The sequence below is a fragment of the Hylobates moloch genome, unplaced genomic scaffold, assembly GCF_009828535.3.
Source record: "Hylobates moloch isolate HMO894 unplaced genomic scaffold, HMol_V3 SCAFFOLD_2, whole genome shotgun sequence".
Classification (NCBI taxonomy): Eukaryota; Metazoa; Chordata; class Mammalia; order Primates; family Hylobatidae; genus Hylobates; species Hylobates moloch.
In genome coordinates this window covers 173,932,010-173,952,832 of record NW_026652277.1, presented here as the reverse complement: position 1 = coordinate 173,952,832, position 20,823 = coordinate 173,932,010, and the positions used below count along the sequence as shown (strand labels likewise).

The following is a 20,823-nucleotide window of genomic DNA, read 5'->3' as shown; positions in this document are numbered from 1 at the left end:
GTCTGGAGAGAGTAGGAAGAAGAGTCAAGAAAAGAAAGCAAACAAGTTGGCAGAGCTGGAGTGAGGCAGGAAAGTACGAAATGGAGTCAAGAAGCCCAGGGCAGCAGGCTTGGGGGGTGCTTAGAGGTTCTTGGTGATGTCAAGGTTGACAAACAGAAGACAGAGCAATGCCTCAGCTATAGCAATGGTCACCAGACCTCTGGGTTTCCACACAAAGGAGGGTTAGAGCCAGACTGCGAGGGCTGAAGAGAGAGGATGGTGCATGGTGTAGACAGGGGCCTGCTCTTCGTTAACTTGTGCATGCGGCAAAGGAACAAGATAGACCCGGATGATGAGCTGGCAGGAAGGTGCAAAGGTGTGTTTATCTGCATATTTGTTTGTTTGTTGTTTAAGTATTTTGCAAGCAATGTACTTAGCAGAGTAGATTGTCAGGGAGATGTAAGTGACTACTGGAGACGTAAGCAACATGGAAACATTCAATCTCTCAAGGAAGAAGCCTGGGGATAGCATGGGGTATTATGTCAACATCAGATCTTGGCAAAGCAAAGGTCTGTCTGGGACGTTACTATGGCAAGATCGAGGGAAAAGGCAGCTGAGAAGTGAGTGAAGAAGGGACTTGGAATTTAAAACAGAGCTGAGCCTGGATTTCAGCCCTGGCTCAACTTCTTCCAATTGTGGGATCTTGGACAAGTCACATAAGGAAAGGAATCTATGTTTCTCGTTTGTCAGATAATCAAATGATTGCTGCTATTTATTGTTTACTAAGTCTCAGCCCTACACGAAGTAAGTGCTTTTTATGTATCAGCTCAGGAATTCTTCTATTAACAACTCTATGGAGCTGGTGAAAGGATTTCCCGAGGTCACAAAGCTGAGGGATGCCTGTTCCTCTAACAACTAGGATTCAGGGCCTCCTTGGTTATTTGCCTTTCACAGTTGTTGCAAAAATTAAGAAATAAAAAATATTCAAAGTTGCGATTCTTATAGTGGGATCATGACCTTCCATAATCTGACCAATATGCCTCTATTAATGTAGCCCAACATTTTCAGTAATTATGCTTTCTAGTAAACAACCATTACACTTCAAGGACATTTGGTTGATTTTAAAAAATCTATGCAACAAGTTTCTTGTAAATCACTTAAAAAAGAAAGGAAATGGAATTATTCATTATTAATGTGTGTGATGCCTTCTCACATTTTAAGCAGACTCTGAATAAAGTGCCCTTAGTGGAAAAGAGAATTTTACTACTGCTGACCTGAAACCTTACCTCATCCTCCACCATTTTTTTAAAAATTTGTTTTTAAACCAAAGTTTCAGGGTTTCAGATAGAGAGACTTACTTGTCTTACCTTTTCTCACAAAAGTTTCAGGGTTTCAGATAGAGAGACTTACTTGTCTTACCTTTTCTCACAATCAACCATCCCTGTATGGGCTCTGGTGTTTCCTCCAATGTCTACAGTATCTTTGAGGAATAAAGAAAATGAAATAACAGTCAAGGAAAAATTATGAGGCATTTCTTTTTTCAAAATATGCAATTAAAGCAAAAAGTACAAAATGCAATTTTCAGATCGGTAAGGTAATTTGTGTTTCCACAGTCCAAGTGTCACAATTATTTTTTAAGCTCACACTGCAGTGCTTTTATGCATTTACTCAAACTTGTTTTGAGCCCCTAATATGTGTCAGCCACCAAGGATTAAATTATTAGCAAAATCTAAGTAAAAATAAAAATAGCTAGGCATGGTGGCTCATGCCTATAATCTTAGCACTATGGGAGGCCAAGACAGGTGGATCATTTGATGAAACACTGTCTCTACAGAAAATACAAAAATCAGCCAGGAATGGTGACCCTCACCTGTAGTCCCAGCTCCTCAGGAGGCTGAGGTGGATGGATCACCTGAATCCGGGAGGTGGAGGTTGCAGTGAGCCAAGATTGTGCCACTGCACTGCGGCCTGGCCGATAGAGTGAGACTCTGTCTCAAAAAAAAGGAAATGATGCATGTGTTCACGAAGCTCACAATCAAATGGGTGAGGCCAATTGTCGGTCAAATAATCTTTTAAAGAAAGCTCACCTTGTAACTGCGACAAGAACAGAGCACTGGCCTAGGTCAGTGGTGACTTATCACAGTAGAAGTGGTGGCCACTCAAGGAACTGATGAAGGAACTGAAATCTGATGGATGAGCATAGCTGAGCCTTTGTTTTCCCCGAAAGTCTCAGTATAATTTTGGAACTCACATCAACTTTGGATTCAGCTAATACATGCCACGACATCATTGACCACTGACCCTTTTAGAACTTTTGCACCTTTATTTCCCATGCATCTTTTCTGCAGATTACTAGTAGCTGTTTTGAAGGAAGATAAATAAAAACCAGAATCCATCTAGTTCCCCGTATTTCCCTAAAACGACTAACCATCCCTAGAGTTTTCAGCAGAACTTTTCCCTACAATTGCACTTAGAGAATACTTTATAACGATGGTACTGTCTTTCTTTTAAAGTAATGAGAACAACTTTATTTCCAATTACAAAAGTCAGGGATCCCCAACCCCCAGGTGACGGACTGGTACTGGTCTGTGGCCTGTTAGGAACCGGGCTGCACAGCAGGAGGTGAGTGGTGGGGCAAGTGAGCGAAGCTGAGCTCCACCTCCTGTCAGACCAGTGGCAGCATCAGATTCTCATAGGAGCATGAACCCTGTTGTGAACTGGGCACGCAAGGGATCTAGCTTGCACGCTCCTTGTGAGAATCTAATGATAAACGTAATGTGCTTGAATCATCCTGAAATCATCCCTCCCACTCCTGGTCCATGGAAAAATTGTCTTTCACGAAAACTGTCCTGGTGCCCAAAAGGTTGGGGACTGCTGACGTAAATGATGCATATCTATGGGGAAAATCCCAGCCTAACAGAAACTTAAAAAAAGAAATTAAAATCACTTCAAAACTTGTAACCCATTGTTAACACTTCAGTAAACTTCCTTTCCCAAATTTCTCTTTGCACAAGTACAGACACATCAACGTCAATCGCATCTCATTTTGTGGGGCAGCTTTCTTCATGATGCAATACGCCATAGAGTTCTTGCCATGCCAGTGCCATCAGTGAACATCATTCCCTCCATGGTTGGGTCATTTCCCTCCAGGGATGTAACCCACCGGCACCCCACGCTGATGGACATGAATTGACTTCCAATTTTCTGTTATTTCAAATAAAGCTAAGATTCAAATCTTTGCACATACACCTTTGTTTTCTTGTTTGATTATCTCTTATGGGCAAATGACTAGATTCTTTTAATACTTAAACACATGCAAAGGAGGCAATGGGTAGGCCTCACTTCAAGTCAGCCTAGTGAGACATTTCCACCCTCACTGCCTTCGCCGGCTGCCATCTATGATCCTGGGAGTACGTCCAGTGAAACTGAGCCATTAGTGAGGGCTGCGTTTCAGATGCTGAGAAGTACCAGACACATTCTCACCCCTTGAGAAGATTAAACATCGAGCGGCTCCAGGGCCTTCTTGTTAGTGGATCACTAGTTTTTCTTGTTCCTCCTCTCTTTCTGTGTTGTAGCAGATATGGAATTTCATTTAGAGGAATGTTAGGAGAAAAAGAGGGGTTCCAGGAAGATGAGGACATTTGGAGTGGTGATACCTGGATATTCCAACAGGATGAGGACGTCTCTGGCCCAGGAATTCTGCAGGCTGCCAGGCCACGGATACCCACACAGGGGTGTGTTCGCGTGGCTTCTTGCTGGGCTATGGAGATTCTTGATCCAGCCTCTCTGACCACCAGGCCTATGGGAGAAGTTGTGTTGTCTCATTCCCTGCAAGGAGTCAATTCGTAGGTGAAATCTTAGGATCAGTTACTTTATGCCACCATTTTTCTTGCAACTCTCTCTGTCCACGGCGCTTAGCTAGATCATTTACCACATCTAAGGCAGGTTCCTGCTGGCTTCTGCTGGTTTGAGACGGTGTAGCTTGGAGGTCTGCACAATCCCGGAGCAGCCATCCGGAACAGCCGCCAGACGGAGCCCCCACTTGCCTCGGAAATCTTGGTGTACGCTGCGAACAGCCTTAAGGTTCTACAGAATATATTCACCAGAGCAAGCAACTTCCCTGGCTTTTTCCAAAGTTTAACATGAAGCCACCACATTATTATTATTTTTTAGTTGCAAAATTTAATTGGAAACTTCTATTTTTCAATTGTCGTAAAAGTGTTTGTTTTGGCCGGACGCGGTGGCTCATGCCTGTAATTCCAGCACCTCGGGAGGCCGAGGTAGGTGGATCACGAGGTCAGCAGTTAAACAGCAGCCTGGCCAAGATGGTGAAACCCCGTCTCGGCCGAAAATACAAAAATTAGCCGGGCGTGGTGGCGCGTCACTGTAATCCCAGCTGGTCGGGAGGCGGAGGTAGAGAATTGCTTGAACCCGGGAGGCGGAGGTTGCAGTGAGCCGAGATGGCGCCACTGCACTCCAGCCTGGGCGACAGGGGGATACTCTGTCTCAAAAGAAAAAAAAAAAAAGAAAGAAAAGAAAAAAAAAGAAAAAAGAAAGTATTTGTTTTACAGAAAGGAGTTGCAGACATAATTCGGTTTTAAAATGTGTGATGAAGATAGGTGGAGTTTGTTGAACTGTACTCTGTTAAGTATGTGATGTGACTGTTTCTCAAATTCCCTAACATTTTAGTAGAAAAGCTTATCCAGTATTTTCTAGTGGGATTGCATGAGAATTCTAGTGCTGACTCTGTGCAGACTTTGGTCAGAATAACTGGGGATATTTTCGTTATGTTATTGGTTAAGAGCAGCCCTACAGCTGTTGTTATTTAATAGTTTGGTTTCAGATTTATAAACAACCACCCTTCTGGGAGTGACAATGCATGTTCTGCCTATCTTCTTAATCTCTGCCTCCGTGAGGCAGTTGTGATCTCCACTGCACAATGCGATCCCTTGGGTGCAGAGGTGAGAGTAACACACGGTCTTCTGCACGATGGGAGGTTAGTGGATCATAACGGTCCGATAAAGCCTCCAGATTTGGCCTCATTTCTGTTGCTTTCAGTTTTGAGTAATTATGAATAATGTTGCCATAAACACGCATGTCCAGGTTTTTCAGTTAAAGATAAGCTTTTCATTTCTCTCGGACAGATATGTAGAAATGGGGTCCCTAGAAGGCTGGAACTTACATAAGCAAATATTCACCTCCATAAGAAATCATCTGCCTCCAAGACAAGAAATAACCAAAATCAGAGGTGAAGTGAAGGAAATTGGGACAAGAAAAACCACTCAAAAGATCAATAAATCCAGGAGCTGTTTTTTTTTAAATTAATAAAGTAGATAGATCACTAGCTAGGTTAATAAAGAAGAAAAGAGAGAAGATTTAAATAAACATAATCAGAAACAAGAAGGATATTACCACTGACCTTACAGAAATACAAAAATAACAGTCAGAGAATATTATGAACACCTCTATGCACCAAAACTAAAAAATCCAGAAGAAATAGATAAATTCATGGACACATACACCCTCCCAAGACTGAACCAGGAAGAAACTGAATCCCTGAACAGACCAATAATGAGGTCTAAAATTGATTGGTAACAAATAGCCTGCCAACCAAGAAAAGCCCAGGACCAGATGGATTCACAGCTGAATTCTACCAGATGTACAAAGAAGAGCTGGTGCCATTCCTGCAGAAACTATTATAAAAGAACTGAGCAGGAGGGATTCATCCCTAAATCATTCTATGGGCCAGCATTATCCTGATACCAAAACCTGGCAGAGACACAACAAAGAAAAGAAAACTTCAGGCTAATATCCTTGATGAACATTGATGCAAAAATCTTCAACAAAATACTGGTAAACCAAACCCAGTAGCACATCAAAAAGTTTATCCACCATGATCAACTAGGCTTTATCCCTGGGATGCAAGATTGCGGTGTTCAACATAGGCAAATCAAGAAATGTGATTCATCACATAAACACAACTAAAGACAAAAAACACATGATTACCTCAATACATGCAGAAAAGGCTTTCAAAGAAATTCAACACCCCTTCATGTTAAAAACTCTCAATAAACTATGTATTGAAGGAACATACCTCAAAATAATAAGAGTCATCTATGACAAACCCACAACCAACATCATACTGAATGGACAAAAGCTGGAAGCATTCCCCTTGAAAACTGGCACAAGACAAAGATGCCTTCTTTTACCACTCCTATTCAACATAGTATTAGAAGTGTTAGCCAGGGCAATCAGGCAAGAGAAAGAAGTAAATTACACCCAAAAAGGAAGAGAGAAAGCCAAACTATCCCTGTTTGCAGACGACATGATCTTTATCTATAAAACCCCCATAGTCTTCGCCCCAAATCTCCTACAGCTGATAAACAACTTCAGCAAAGTCTCAGGATACAAAATTCATGTGCAAAAATTACTAACATTTCTATACACCAACAACAGTCAAGCTGAGAGCCAAATCAGGAGCAAACTCCCATTCACAACTGCCACACACACACAAAATAAAATACCTAGGAATACAACTCACCAGGAAGGTGGAAGATCTCTACAAGGACAACTACAAAACACTGCTCAAAGAAATCAGAGATGACACAAATGGAAAAACATTCCATGCTCATGGATGGGAAGAATCAATATCGTTAAAATGGCCATACTGCCCAAAGCAATATAAATCATTCTATTGTAAAGACACATGCACATATATATTCACTGCAGCACTACTCACAATAGCAAAAGCATGGAATCAACGTAACTGTGCATCATTAGTAGACTGGATACAGAGAATATGCTATATATACGTCATAGACTGCTATGCAGCCATACAAAAGAATGAGATCATGTCCTTTTCAGGAACATGGATGGAGCTGCAGGGCATTATCCTTAGCAAACTAATGCAGGAACAGAAAACCAAATACCGCATGTTCTTACTTGTAAGAGGGAGCTAAATGATGAGAAAACATGGACACATGGAGGGGAACAACACACACTGGGGCCTATTGTAGGGTGGAGGGTGGAAGGAGGGAAAGGATCAGGAAAACTAGCTATTGGATACTAGGCTTAATACCTGGGTGAGGAAATAATCTGTACAACAAATCCCCTATGAGACAAATTTACCTCTATAACACATGTACCCCTGAACTTAAAATAAAAGCTAAATTAAAAACAGAAAGAAATCATTTGCCTTCTTTAACCACATTCCATTCTTTAGCAGTACTCTTTCCTTAGGTGACTTCATTCATTCCCAGAGCTATAAATGTCATTTGCAAATTGAGGACTCCAACTATATCCCTAACTCAGATATTTCTTTTGAAATGAAGTCTGAATATTACATCATCTTAGGAACACCTCTTACTGGACGTTTCACAGGCAACTCAAATGTAACCTGTCTAAAATGGAACTCCTGATTCCTCCTCCCAAACTGCTTCCTCCCCATCTCAGTAAGTGGCATCACCAATCATACACCCAGTTTCTCAAACTAGACGGTCAGCCCTGACTCCTCCCTTTTCCCGTCATCCTATTCTTAGTCAGTTTTGTGGTTTCAAGTTTTAAAAGATATCTTAAAACTCCCAATTTCCCCTATATGCATTGCCACCACCTTCGTCTGTACCATCAGCCAAGAGCGGGCTCAGAGGAGCCTGAGTCAAGGAGAGTCTTTGTCTAAGGATAGCAGAGTGCAGAGATATGTCCATCTGAGACCCTGAGCCTCAGATGAGCTCTCTGAGGGACCGTGTTTACCAACCCTGCGGTACACCTGCCTCTGGCATTCTTGTTATGTGAGATTATAAAGCCCCTTATTATTTTATACTTTAAGTTGGCTTGAGTCAAGTTGTTATTGTTGTTGCTTTGATGGTAGTTTTTTTGTTACTTACAGACAAAAGCATTCCAACTGGCAAAACACAGCTTGCCAGAACGTAAATAGATATAATTTTAGATAAATAAAAACATGCTCCCATATTGATATTAGCACTTAAAGTTAACTTGCTGAAGAGGATTTTTAAAAAATATACATATGTGTTCCTTTAAAAAATATCAATGGCCTTTATGGATGAGATATCACATATATTGAAATGTACCAATATATATGCATAGTAGGTAAAATGTTAATATCTTTTACTTTAATTGTATTACAATTACAAAGTATTTTCCAATAACATGTTCTGTTTGATTTTCCTTACCCTATGAAGTAGGCAGTGCAAGTTTTATTATTAAATATAATAATTTTTATCTACTCTTCAAATATTTATTAAGGACCTACTATGTGTCAGGCATTGTGCTAGGTGCTGGGCACAATGTTAAACAAGACAGACTGAGCCCAACGCTAACAGAACTTGCTCTAGAGCAAACAAACAAGGCTGTCATTATAGAATGTGGGAGATAGAACTAACTTCATAGAGTGTGATGTTTTCTTAGACACAAAGCATGAAAAAGGCTAGTCATACAAATTGTTTGGATAAGAGAAATCCAGACAGAGGAAACAGCTTGTATGAAGAACCCTTCAGTTAAAAAAAAAATGTAGCATATGTGGCATATTCTAGGAACCAACCAAATGTCATGTGAGTGAGTTGAGGGAAAGGGTAGATTATGATGAGGTTAGAGAGGTAAGATAGGTAAAAACCTGTAAGACATGCAGGGTCGTAAAGGTCATGATAAGAAATTTGGGAAATCATTGAGTGATTTTCAGGAAAGAAAAAGAGGTTAACTGAAGGGGCTAAGACGCAGTAGTAAGTACGGAAAGACCTGTTGGGTGTTGGCATTCATCTCCATGAAAGATGAGAGGACACGTTGGACACCTGGAGACAGAACCAGGAGGATTGGGATCATTCAGGAAGTTGATTGACCAGGTTTGCTTGGAATTGGATGTGAACCTGAAAACAAAGGGGGAATTCGTGTGCAATGGCTAGGTTTAACTGAATGAATGGTGCTCTGGGGACTGAGGAGGGGTCTGGGTACTGGCTGTACATTTCAAAGAGTTTCTTTTCAGAAATGCTGAGTTTGAGATGGCTGTGATATCACATCAGTTGGATATAAAAGTTTGAAGCTTGGAAGAAAGTCTGGGCTAGAGATTAACATTAGAGTTCATGGCATAAAGATGATAATTAAATTCCTAGGAAAAATGAGAAAGCTTAGGATCACAGAATATTTAGGGTTCAAAAAGGGAGGAGAATCTCACCAAGAAGACAGAGGAGGATAACTATCCAGGTGAAAGGAAACCCAGAATAGAGCAAAATGGCAGAAGCCAGAAAGGATGGTGTTTTTAGGATGGAGTCTCAGCTATGAAGGCTGCTACCTGAGGTAAGATCAGGACAGAAATTTGATAAAATGGAGGTTATGCATGACAAGTGGCATATTGGGGGTGGAAGCTAAACTAAAGGATGAAGAGAAATGAATCAGTGGTAAAAATGAAGGCAGCATTTGTAGATAAATCTTTGAAAAGCTGTGCTATGGTTTGAATGTATTCCCCAAATTTCATGTGTTGAAAATGTAATCTCCAAATTCATGTGTTGATTGCAGGTGGGGCCTTTGGGAGGTAATTAGGATTAGATGAGGTCATCAGGGCGGAGCCCCTGTGATGGGATTGATGGCTTTTTAAGGAAGGGAGGCCTGAGCTAACAGTCACCCTCTTCCCCTTTTGCCTTGTGATGGCCTCTGCCGTGTTACGATGTAGCAAGAGGCTCTCACGAGATGCCGGCGCCATGCTCTTAGACTTCCCAGCCTCCAGAACTGTGAGAAGTACAATTCTTTTGCTTTTAAACTATTGTGGTGGTCTGTGGTATTCTGTTATAGCAATGCAAAATGGACTAAGACAGTTTGTCTATGAAGAAAACAGAAATGGGGGGGTAAAATCAAGGTACAGAGTTTTAAACAGAGATATACTGGAGATTGACTTTGTCTTGACGGGAATCATTCATTAGAAACAGAGAAATTTCTGGCCAGATGCAGTGGTTCATGCCTGTAATCCCAGCACTTTGGGAGGCCAAGGCAGACGGATTGCCTGAGGTCAGGAGTTCAAGACCGGTCTGACCAACATGGTGAAACCCGATCTCTACTAAAAATACAAAAGAATTAGCTGGGCGTAGTGGCGTGTGCCTGTAATCCCAGCTACTTGGGAGGGTGAGGCAGGGGAATTGCTTGAACCAGGGAGGTGGAGGTTGCATTGAGCCGAGATCGCACCCCTGCACTCCAGCCTGGGCAATAGAGCAAGACTCTGTCTAAAAAAACAACAACAAAAAAAGAAATATAGAAATTTCTAATGCAGTAGAGGGCCAGGGTGATCACAGAGCTGCTGTCCTTGAGAATGTGTCTGTGATGGGACATAATACATGGATGCAATTGATTATCTGCTGTTGACAACCAGCTCGCTAAATCTCAATGCAGTGCTGAATGAACTGTGATAATGCCCCTTTTACCAATTAAGAAACTGAGTTTTAAAGAGGTTAAATAATTTGCCCAAAGTTGTAACTTGGAAAGCAGGATTCAGAGCCAGTTTCTTCAACTCCAGTATTTTTTCCTCATCTTCCACACAGGGGCCTGCCCTATAAATGTGAGAGCATTTTATGAACATTTGGGATGGGCACATCCCTACAAGTTTTCTCAGCAATGGTGGTGGCAGAAAAGAAGGAGAAACACCCTATTCTTGCTTATGCTTCACCCTCTGCTCCCCCAGCAGAGTGCACTGGGGCTGGGTGCTGCTGCTACCGTGTGCGACAGGAGTGAGAAAGATCAGAGTAAAGGAGAGACAGGCACACTTAGGTCCATACTGTTTTCCAGGCCACTGACTGAAGGAGCTTCTGCAGACTTCAGTGAAAGACTGTGGTGGAAACTAGAGGACCTGAAATAGAACCTTTAGCAGACTGAAAGTCCTTAGGTTATTTGAGATGGGAATGTATGGCAAGTTTTAAAGTGGAATAGCTTCAAATATACTAACAAAAGTTTGAGGTGAATGCATTTTAAATTTCCCCTTGAATACGTTTCCAAGCCTACAGTGACTCTGACTTAATTCTAAGGTACTTTATACATAAACCCATGATTAGAGTTGCGTGTGTGTCATTTTTGGGTGCCCTTTAGAAAACATATCTGTACTCCCGATTCCTCTCACCTTCCCTGCCTCCCTTTCCTCCTTCTTTCTCTGGCAAACAAAAGAACTGCAACTGGGTACTTTTTATCTTTTTAATCTATACCACTCTCTTGACCCATCAATTTTTTCTAGGCCTGTCTTTGTTATGAAGAGACATTCAAATTAAAAAAGGATAATTCCAAATATTTGTCAAACAAAAATATGCAAATCTGAGAGCTACATCTCAGGGTAGTCTGTGCTGTTAGAGAGTGGGGAAGGCCCCCTGGGCAGGTAGCTCTGTGGTGACAAAGGAACAAAGTCAGGTACCTCAGATAGAGGCTGCCAGGTCTTTTGACTGCTCCTAGGTTTCCATGTGGTGTCTGTTTGTGGTCAAACCATTTGCTAAATTTTGGATGTTACCTGAGATTTTCCAAAAAGAGGCTGACTTTCCTTGGGATATAAATTTGATTTCTACAATGAGGACCTTCCCTCGGTCCACTGGTTGAATTCCTTCAAACTCAGAGACAAAATCATCATTAGCCTGCCCATGTACTTTTTTAGAGCAAGCCTTTAGTTTCACACACAAAACACACAGACTGAAAACATCATTAGAATCAGTTTCACCTTAAAACCTAAGCAGATGGTGGGAACCCTGTGGGAGGCACAGACCAGTCACTGTCACTTACATTTGACCCGAAAGCCATGTCATGTAAGTTGGTGCTAAAGGAATACATTTGTGACAAAGATTCTCTTTGGAGAACCTTTAGCTCTCTCGGGCCAAATCCATTCCAGCTCTAGCCACGTGGCATTCCAGGAGTTACAGCAGTCCATGGGTGAGGCTCAGGAGACGGTCTGAACAATACTCAGCCAGGTAGAGATGATCTACCAAACTACAAAACAACAACAACAACAACAACCCATTTTGTTGTCATCAACCAATTTTTCCATATGGCTACATTTTCTGCATTTAGAGTTTGAAAAATAATTGAGCCTTGATGGTTAAGAGTCTTCTCTGAGTGTAACATATACATTAACTGTGACCACCCTCTCCTGCCATTCCCGCACACCCCCACACACGACCACACACACCCACATACACCCCCCCCCCACACACACAACACACACACATCCCATACACAACCACACACCATCACACACAACACACACACATCCCATACCCAACCACACACCATCACATACAACACACACACACAAACCACACACAACACAAACACTCCACATACAACCACACCCCTCCACATGACACACACCCCCCGCACACAACCACAACCCCCCACACAACCACACACATCACACACACCACACACAGAACCACACACCCTGCACACAACCACACTCCCCCACACAATACACACACAACCACACTCATCCCCCACCCCCCACACACAGACCCCTGGGGGCAGTCTAGTTGGGCCCTGGGTAATGATTCCTTCCTCATCAAGAAGCGGAGTGTTTTCATCAGGCATGGATGGGGTGGAATGGGCCTTGGGGAATATTCAGATTCCTAAGGTCTGAGCTGCACCTGAGACTCCCTATATCTGCAGACTGTCCTGTACTCCCCTTCCTGGGCCTCACTCGCGGGCTGCTCTAGTTCCTGGGAGGCCTTTCGGCTGTGGTGGGAATGCATTTGGTCTGAGGGAGCTAACGGTTCTCCAAAGACCCCGTTTCCCTGAGCAGGAGATGGGTCCCAAGGCCCAGCTTAGAGCCTGTCCCGAGCTCACGTTCCACTGCCGTCCCTTCCCTTCCCTGTTGGGACTCACTCTTCAAGTCCAGTGTGTTCTTCATTGTTCAGAGAGTTAATAATCCACCTAGTGCTAACTGGGCAGCTGGGCAGAGAGAATGCTGTTTCCTTCCCTCCTGGCCCTGTGTCTGGCTCTGCGTGTCATGGAGCTGGGCTCCCACCAGGAGACAAGGCAATGTCTGACACTTTCAGGCCTGGTCTCTAAAACATCACCCAAATGCAGAGGACTCAAGGAACTTGAGACTGTAGGGAACAGCAGAGCCACTAGAAAGAAGAGAGCTGGGCCCTGAAAGACAGTGTGTAGCCCCAACTCGACGCCAGCCAGCATAAGACAAACTGTAGCTGTTAGAGCAATGAGACAGCCTAAACTACCATAGTGGCCATGTTTTCTGAACCAAAACTAAGGATTTATGATCCAATAGAATGTGCTAAAAGGAGCGATGAGGCAGAACTTTAAAATGAGGGCTGTGCTCGACAATGCAGGGCACAGCATCTAAATAGGTGTGAATAACACACCTCTGCTTAGTCCTTACTAGCTGAACTGAGCCAGGAGGAATGAGCTGGATGTTGGTCATCAGGAAACACATTGAAAGTAGACTGGAAACAATTACTCGAGTCTTCCCATTGTTCTATCTTGTTTCTAATAAAATATTTTAATGCACTTTGCCTTTTGATAGTCCTTTTGGCATTTGGATTATATTTCACTGTAAAGTTCTTTTTCTTCAATTTATCTGTCTAGGCAACCCTAGGAAGCCTAACACACCATGCTTCCTAGGAATAGTGTTCTCCTCTATCTCCCTGCTACTCACCATGTGGTCCCCAGAATACAGCGTCAGCATCACCAGGGTGCTGGTTAGAGGAGCAGAATATCTGATCTCACCCCAGACCTGCTGAATCAGAACCTACTTTTCAACAAGAGACTCAGGTGATTTGTAAGACAATTAAATTTGAATTTTTAATTTTTTTCTGTCTTACAACACCTTATAACATCATGGTATCTTGCCACCCATTTCATGGACTAAGAAATTGAGACACTGGGAAAATATATTTCCTCCCAAGATCATGAGCTTATCCCTAGACATAAAGTACTTTAATTTTATTATTTTTTAATAAAACACAGCTCCTGCCTTATTAGATTATATGGTTGACATAGATTTACATCAATCTTCATCATGTGTTCACATAGAAAAGCAATGGCCATAAACAATACCCAGGCAGTATGCAAGCTGGTAAGTGAGCACACGCCCAGCTGTGGCACCGCTGGAAGTCCTGCCATCACCTCATTGCCTTTCTCTGGCTCTTGGAAGCGTATCTTTGACTGGCTCGAATCCACAGTGAGTTGGTTTGTGTTTCTTTTTGTGAGAGCACAGAACAGTCTGGAAACCGCCAGCGAGCCCCTGATTCCCTGAAATGTGGCTGTTGGATGACCTGTTTTGCGTGCTCCCTGTTGGCAGCTGTGGCAGGCATGGGGTCCTCCTAAAGAGCCTGCCCTGAGCGTGGCATCCCACCTGAGCTTGGGACAGAGCAGCTTTCTCTGCCTTAATTCTCCATAAAAGAAAAAGTGATAAAACGGTTTGAAGAATCGCAGGTTTTCACCTCTAAATTGGCCCTGAATATGTATTTGGAGTCTTGTAAAAATAGCCAGTTATATGAAATGATTGGTTTGGGGGGATGCTGGAGGTATTTACTTTTCCAAGTGGAAATTCCACCTACATTTATGAAAAAATCTAATGGCTGTGTCTCTTAAAACATACGGCCTTCTTTCTTCCACAAAAAAGGTGTGAGTCAGCACTTTATCAACCATAATAGCTATGGGCCAGCTTACAAAGTTTTGGAAAGGTACTGCGTTTTAAAACATTGATTCTAAAACTCAGATTTTTTCAAATCTGTCTCAACAGTCAATAAAATTGGTCAGAGGAGCCTGCTAAGCAGCCCAGCAGAATTCTTAAAGAGATGTAAGGCTTTCATCATCTGTTAGAAACAGATGCAGATGAGAAAGAAAAAGAGAAAAATAGAAGGTTCGGGAAGACATATTAGTGGAGGCTCTTCGATTTAGGATAGGACATGGAAAGGACTTTGAGGTAATAGAAGTCCCGTAACAAACATGACATCGATTTTCCAGGACTAGCATTTATAATAAAATGCCTGTGTTTGTAAATAACCTTAAAATTTAGAAATTGCTCACATATTCATTATTGTTTCTAACCCTTATTCTGGAAGTCAGCACTTGCTATTCTAAATTTACAGATGCATAAACACATTTATGTAGGATAAGTGGCTTGCCTGTCTAATTCATAAGCAGCAGGTCTGTAGAATCACTTGTTTTTAAAGTGTATGTTTTGAATGATCTGTCACTTTCCTGTCAGCTATAGAATCTGCCCATTTATGAATATGAGGTATGGCTGAAAAATGTAAGGGCAGAATATATTGCATGTTTAATAGCAGTTAGATTTTTAAAAAAATGCTTGATACAGGTAAAAACGCCATCTTAAAAAAATCAGATGGGTATGTTACTCCCTTGCCACTAAGCAGTATTAAATCGAATTCCCCCTTTCAATACAGAGAATGTGGCATGACTGAAAACAAAATTCTATCTATTGACTTTGGAAGTCTGAGAATAAACGTGTCTGTATCTGCATATGTATACTTACATAGCATACGTACAATTACACTGGATATGTATATGTACATGCAAACATACGTGTATGTTGTATATGTGCAGTCATCCCTCAGTATCTGCAGGGGACTGGCTTCAGCACTCCTTGCAGATACCAAAATCCACAGGTGCTCAAGGTCCTGATACAAAGTCATGTAGGATTTGCATGTAACCTATGTACATCCTCTTGTATATTGTAAATAATCTCTAGATTACTTATAATAGCTAACACAATGTGAGTGCTATGTAAATAGTTTTTATGTTGTATTGTTTTTTAAATTCACATTATTTCTTGTTGCATTGTTATTATTAATTTTTTTGATCTGCACATCCAAATTCATGGATGTGGAAACTTTGAATACAGAGGGCTGACTGTATATGTACCTTGTGTACATATTTGCACATGTATATGTATGTTGTATGTTTATATGTACATGTGTATTATACATGCATAGGAAACAGCAACTCATGAACTTTTTAAATTTTGTCTATTTTATTTTCTTAATCAGCAAATAGTAATTGTACATACTCATGGGTACACAGTCATGCTTTGATGTATAATATAAAGGGATCAGATCAGGGTAACTGGCATATCCATCATCTCAAACATTTATCATTTCTTCATGTTGGGAACATTCGACATCCTCTTCCAGCTGTTTGAAGCTATGACTGTTAACTCTGGTCATCCTGCAGTGGCATAGAACACTCGGACTTATTCCTCCTGTCTAGCTATGATTTTGTGTCCTTTAACAAATCTCCCCCACCCTTCCTCCCTCCACCCTTCCCAGCCTCTAGCATCCTCTGTTCTACTTTTTGCTTCTGTGAGAGGCACTTTTTTTTTTTTTTTTGGCTTCCACATATGAGTGAGAACATGTGGTGTTTAATCTTCCGTTCCTCGCTTATTTCATTTCACATAATGCCCTTCAGGCTCATCCATGTTGCTCCAAATCACAGGATTTTATTGTTTGTTATGGCTCAATAGTATCCCATTGTGGATATATGCCACATTTTCTTTATCCATTCATCTGTTGATGGACACCTAGTTTGGTTCCATATCTCAGCTATTGAATAGTGCTGTAATAAACATGAGGGTGCAGATATCTCTTCAATATACTGATTTTCTTTCCTTTGGGCAAATGCCCAGTAGTGGGATTGCTAGATCATAAGGTTGTTTTATTTGTTGTTTGTTGAGAAACCTCCATACTGTTCTCCATAGGGGTTGCACTGGTTTACATTTTCATCAACAGTGTATGAGAGTTTTCTTTGCTTCGCATTCTTGCCAGCATTTGCTGTTTTTTGTCTTTTTGATAACAGCCATCCTAACTGGGGTGAGATGATATCTCATTGTGGTTTTGATTTGCATTTCCGTGATGATTACTGATGTTGAACATTTTAAAATACATTCGTTGGCTATCTGTATGTCTTCTTTAGAGAAATGTTTGTTCAGCTCATTTGCCCACTTTTAAATTGGATTAATTGTTTTATTACTGTTGAGATGCTTGAGCTCCTTGTATATTCTGGATATTAACCCCCTGTCTGGATATTAACCCCCTGTTGGATGTGTAAATTCCAAATATTTTCTCCCATACTGTAGGCTGTGTTTTCAGTCTGTTGATTGCAGGATACAAAATGAATATACAAAGATCAGAAGTGTTGCTATACATGAACAATGAGCTAGCTGAAAAAGAAATCAAGGCTGGGCGTGGTGGCTCATGCCTGTAATCCCAGCACTTTGGGAGGCCAAGGTGGGTGGATCATGAGGTCAGGAGATCGAGACCATCCTGACCAACATGGTGAAAGCCTGTTTCTACTAAAAATACAAAAAAAAATTAGCCAGGCATTGTGGTGGCCACCTGTAGTCCCAGTTACTCAGGAGGCTGAGATAGGAGAATCGCTTGAACCCAGGAGGCGGAGGTTGCGGTGAGCCGAGATTGCACCACTGCACTCCAGGGAGACTCTGTCTCAAACCAAACAAACAAAAAATCAAGAAGGCAATCCTATTTAAAATAGCTATAAAAAATAAAATCCCTAGGAACAAATTAACCAAGGAGGTGAAAATGACCTCTACAAGGAAAATTACAAAACACTGATGAAAGAAATTCAAAAGGATACAAATGGAAAGACATCCCATGCTCTTGAATTGGAGGCATTAATATTATCAAAAAGACAATACTACCCAAAGCAATCTGCAGAGTTAGTGCAATCCTTATCAGAATAACAATGGCATACTTCACAGAAATAGAAAAAAAAATCTAAAATTTGAATGGAACCACAAAAAAAGCCTGAAGAGCCAAAGCAATCCTAAGCAAAAAGAACAAAGCTGGAAGCATCACACTACCTGACTTCAAAATATACTACAAAGCTGTAGAAACCAAAATAGCATGGTACTGGCCTAAAAACAGACACATAGACCAATGGAACAGAATAAAGAACCCAGAAGTTAATCCATGTATCTATAGCCAACTGATTTTTGACAAAGGTGCCAAGAATACTCATTGAGGAAAGGACAGTCTTTTCATTAAATGCCAGGTAAACCTGCATACCCACATGCAGGAGAATGAAACTAGACCCCCACCTCTCACCCTGTACAAGAACTAACTCAAAATGGATCAAAGGCCTAAATGTAAGACCTGAAACTAAAACCACTGGAAGAATACATAGGTAAAATGCTTCAGAAAATTGGACTGGGAAAATATTTTATGAATAAGATGTCAAAAGCACTGTCAACAAAAGCAAAAATGAGCAAATGGGATGATATGAACCTATAAAGCTTCTGCACAGCAAAGAAAACTCATGCATTTTTTTTTTTTTTTTTGGTGACAGAGTCTCCCTCTATCCCCCAGGCTGGCGTGCAGTGGCATGATCTTGGCTCACTGCAACCTCCACCTCCTGGGTTCAAGTGATTCTCATGCCTCAGTCTCCAGTGTAGGCTGAGGCATGAGGCCTCAGGGATTACAGGCACCTGCCACTATGCCCAGCGAATTTTTGTATTTTTAGTAGAGATGAGGTTTTGCCATGTTGGCTAGGCTGGTCTTGAACTCCTGACCTCAGGTGATCCACCTGCCTCAGCCTCCCAAAGTGCTGGGATTACAGGCATGAGCCACGGCGCCCGGCGGAAACTCACGCACTTTTGTAAGGATACAAGCAGCAGGACCCTTTGCCATGGTAGCGCTCTGAAAATTTGAAATCCTTATATTAATCTTTACTATTTTAGAGATTAACTTATACAGAATTTAAAAATATAATTCAAGTGGGTAATGTAACTACTTGGTGAAGAATTCTAAGCCTAAGGAGCTTGTTTGGTATATTTGCCATGGCTTCATTTTTAGTTGGTGCCTTAAAATCTGCACTGTCCATTACTCTAAACAGGTGTGCAAGTTTCAGCAAACTATGCAGTATGGGCATTGACTTATTGGGCTGTTTAAAAACTAACAAACCACACTGCAAACTCCACTTATGACAATGTGGCATGAAGGAAACTTTTGATGTTTTCCAAGATAATTGAAGCATGGAGTTCACGTAGTATGTGTGTTTCAGGACTCCAGACTATCTCCGGGTAGAAGAGCTAGCCAAAAGTTAATTTTTCTTCTTTTCATGTCTTCACATTTTTTTTTCTATATTTTGCTCTTGTTTTTCTATTTAAATATCTTGATCCTTTTAGTCCAGAGATATCAGTCCTGTGACACCTTCCTCCCCAAATTTAGAGGGCTGCATTTTAAATGCATTGTTAAGATTCCAAACTGTGAAATAGTATTAAAGAAAAGATCTATGCTTCTAAAATGTTCGTGTTTCTTAAAATTGATAAGACCATGTTGTTGAGTAATATTAATTTGTTTATGAATTCAAAATATATTGAGTCCTACCACATGCTGGGAGCTGTTCTGGGGGATGTTCGCACAGGATGAATATGCAGTCTGCTTATAGCGACTAATACTCTAGTGGGAGACTGACTTGCAAACAAGGCGTTGGCTGTGGACAGTGTTGCATTGGGGTGTGCAAGAAGCATCTTGGACACTACTGAGCCGCGGTCACATCTACCGGCAGCTGACTCATTGCTCAGGGAGAGAAAGGATGTGGTAGCTCCATGCATGCGTGCCACGTGTGATGTCTTTTACTCCACGTGAGGCACTTGAAACTTCAAGACCTAATTTGAGTCTCAACAGTCTTGACAATTAGATGACATTTTCATCCGTTTTTATAGATATGGGCCAAGATGATAGTGATGTCATACAAGTCACTTAGCCAGTCAATGTGAAGTCGGTATTCAAGTCCTGGCCTAAAATGCCAAAGTCAAAATTCTTCTTCCTAATTTTTATTTTTGATGGTTATTTTTTCTGTTATAGAAGTGTTGATTTAGAAATTCAGAAAAATATGAGGAAGGAAAAAAGATACAAATTTCTACCAAATAGTCTTTTCTTACAGAATTTTAATGTGTCTATATTTTATGTTCATAACTTTTTAATTCTGGTGCCCATGTGGGCCACTTGCATTTATAGAAGTACAATCTAGTAACCAAAAATAATTTGAAAGGAAAGGAAATCCAGCATCTAATAGCTTTTCTTGAAATACTCTAAAAGAGATAAAATTCATAGCCTGTGGCCACACTGATCCCTCCCACAACACTTTGGAGTCTTATTTGTTAAATGCGGTTATGGTGCACGTCCTGGGTCCCCTAAGGGTGTGTTAAACATTCAAACCGTGTATTTGTGCATGGCCTGGGGCAGCCTCAAAGCTTCTGTATTCATCCATTTTCTCCTCTTTCAGAGGAGCCTAATGATGCCTAATGAGATAATGTATGAATCATGCTTGACAGTGGGGACTCAATACATGTTGTTCTATTCCTGGTTTCCTTTCACTCCTCTCAAAATGTTTCATGTCAAAAAATACTTACTGTATAATACATTGACAAAAAAAATGTAGGTCACAGCCCCTCAGGAACATTCTAATTAGGGAGAAAATTACACACATTACACACAAGAGAGTCGAACAGCAAACCTTAAATATCTCTGATCATGAAAGGAGGGTCAGGGTCATCCCTCGATTCATGTAAGGTCCAGACATCGTCCTCTGCATTGCAGCAATTCACTGAACTCTCAGCTCCAATGGGGTGGTTGTATGCTGAAAAAGTCCAAGCACCTGCACTTGCAAATGAAGATTGTACTGGTTTCAAAAGTATCCCTCAAAAATTCATGTTCACCATGACCCTTAGAATGAGACCTTATTTGAAATAGGGTTTTTGAGGTATAATCAGTCAAGATATGGTGAGGTCATACTGGATTAGGGTGGGTCCTGATCCAGTGACTGGTGTTCTTGTAAGAAGAGGGAGATGAGACACAGACACACAGAGGGGCACCCCAG

General features: G+C 41.3%; 1 non-coding gene across 1 annotated transcript; it reads right to left on the bottom strand.

Annotated features, from left to right (window-relative positions):
- Window positions 1-2,202: 2,202 nt before the first annotated feature.
- Window positions 2,203-2,274, bottom strand: LOC116477676 (small nucleolar RNA SNORD45). Its single transcript, XR_004250586.1, has one exon. It is a non-coding gene; the product is annotated as a small nucleolar RNA SNORD45 (small nucleolar RNA).
- Between the last annotated feature and the right edge of the window lie 18,549 nt (window positions 2,275-20,823).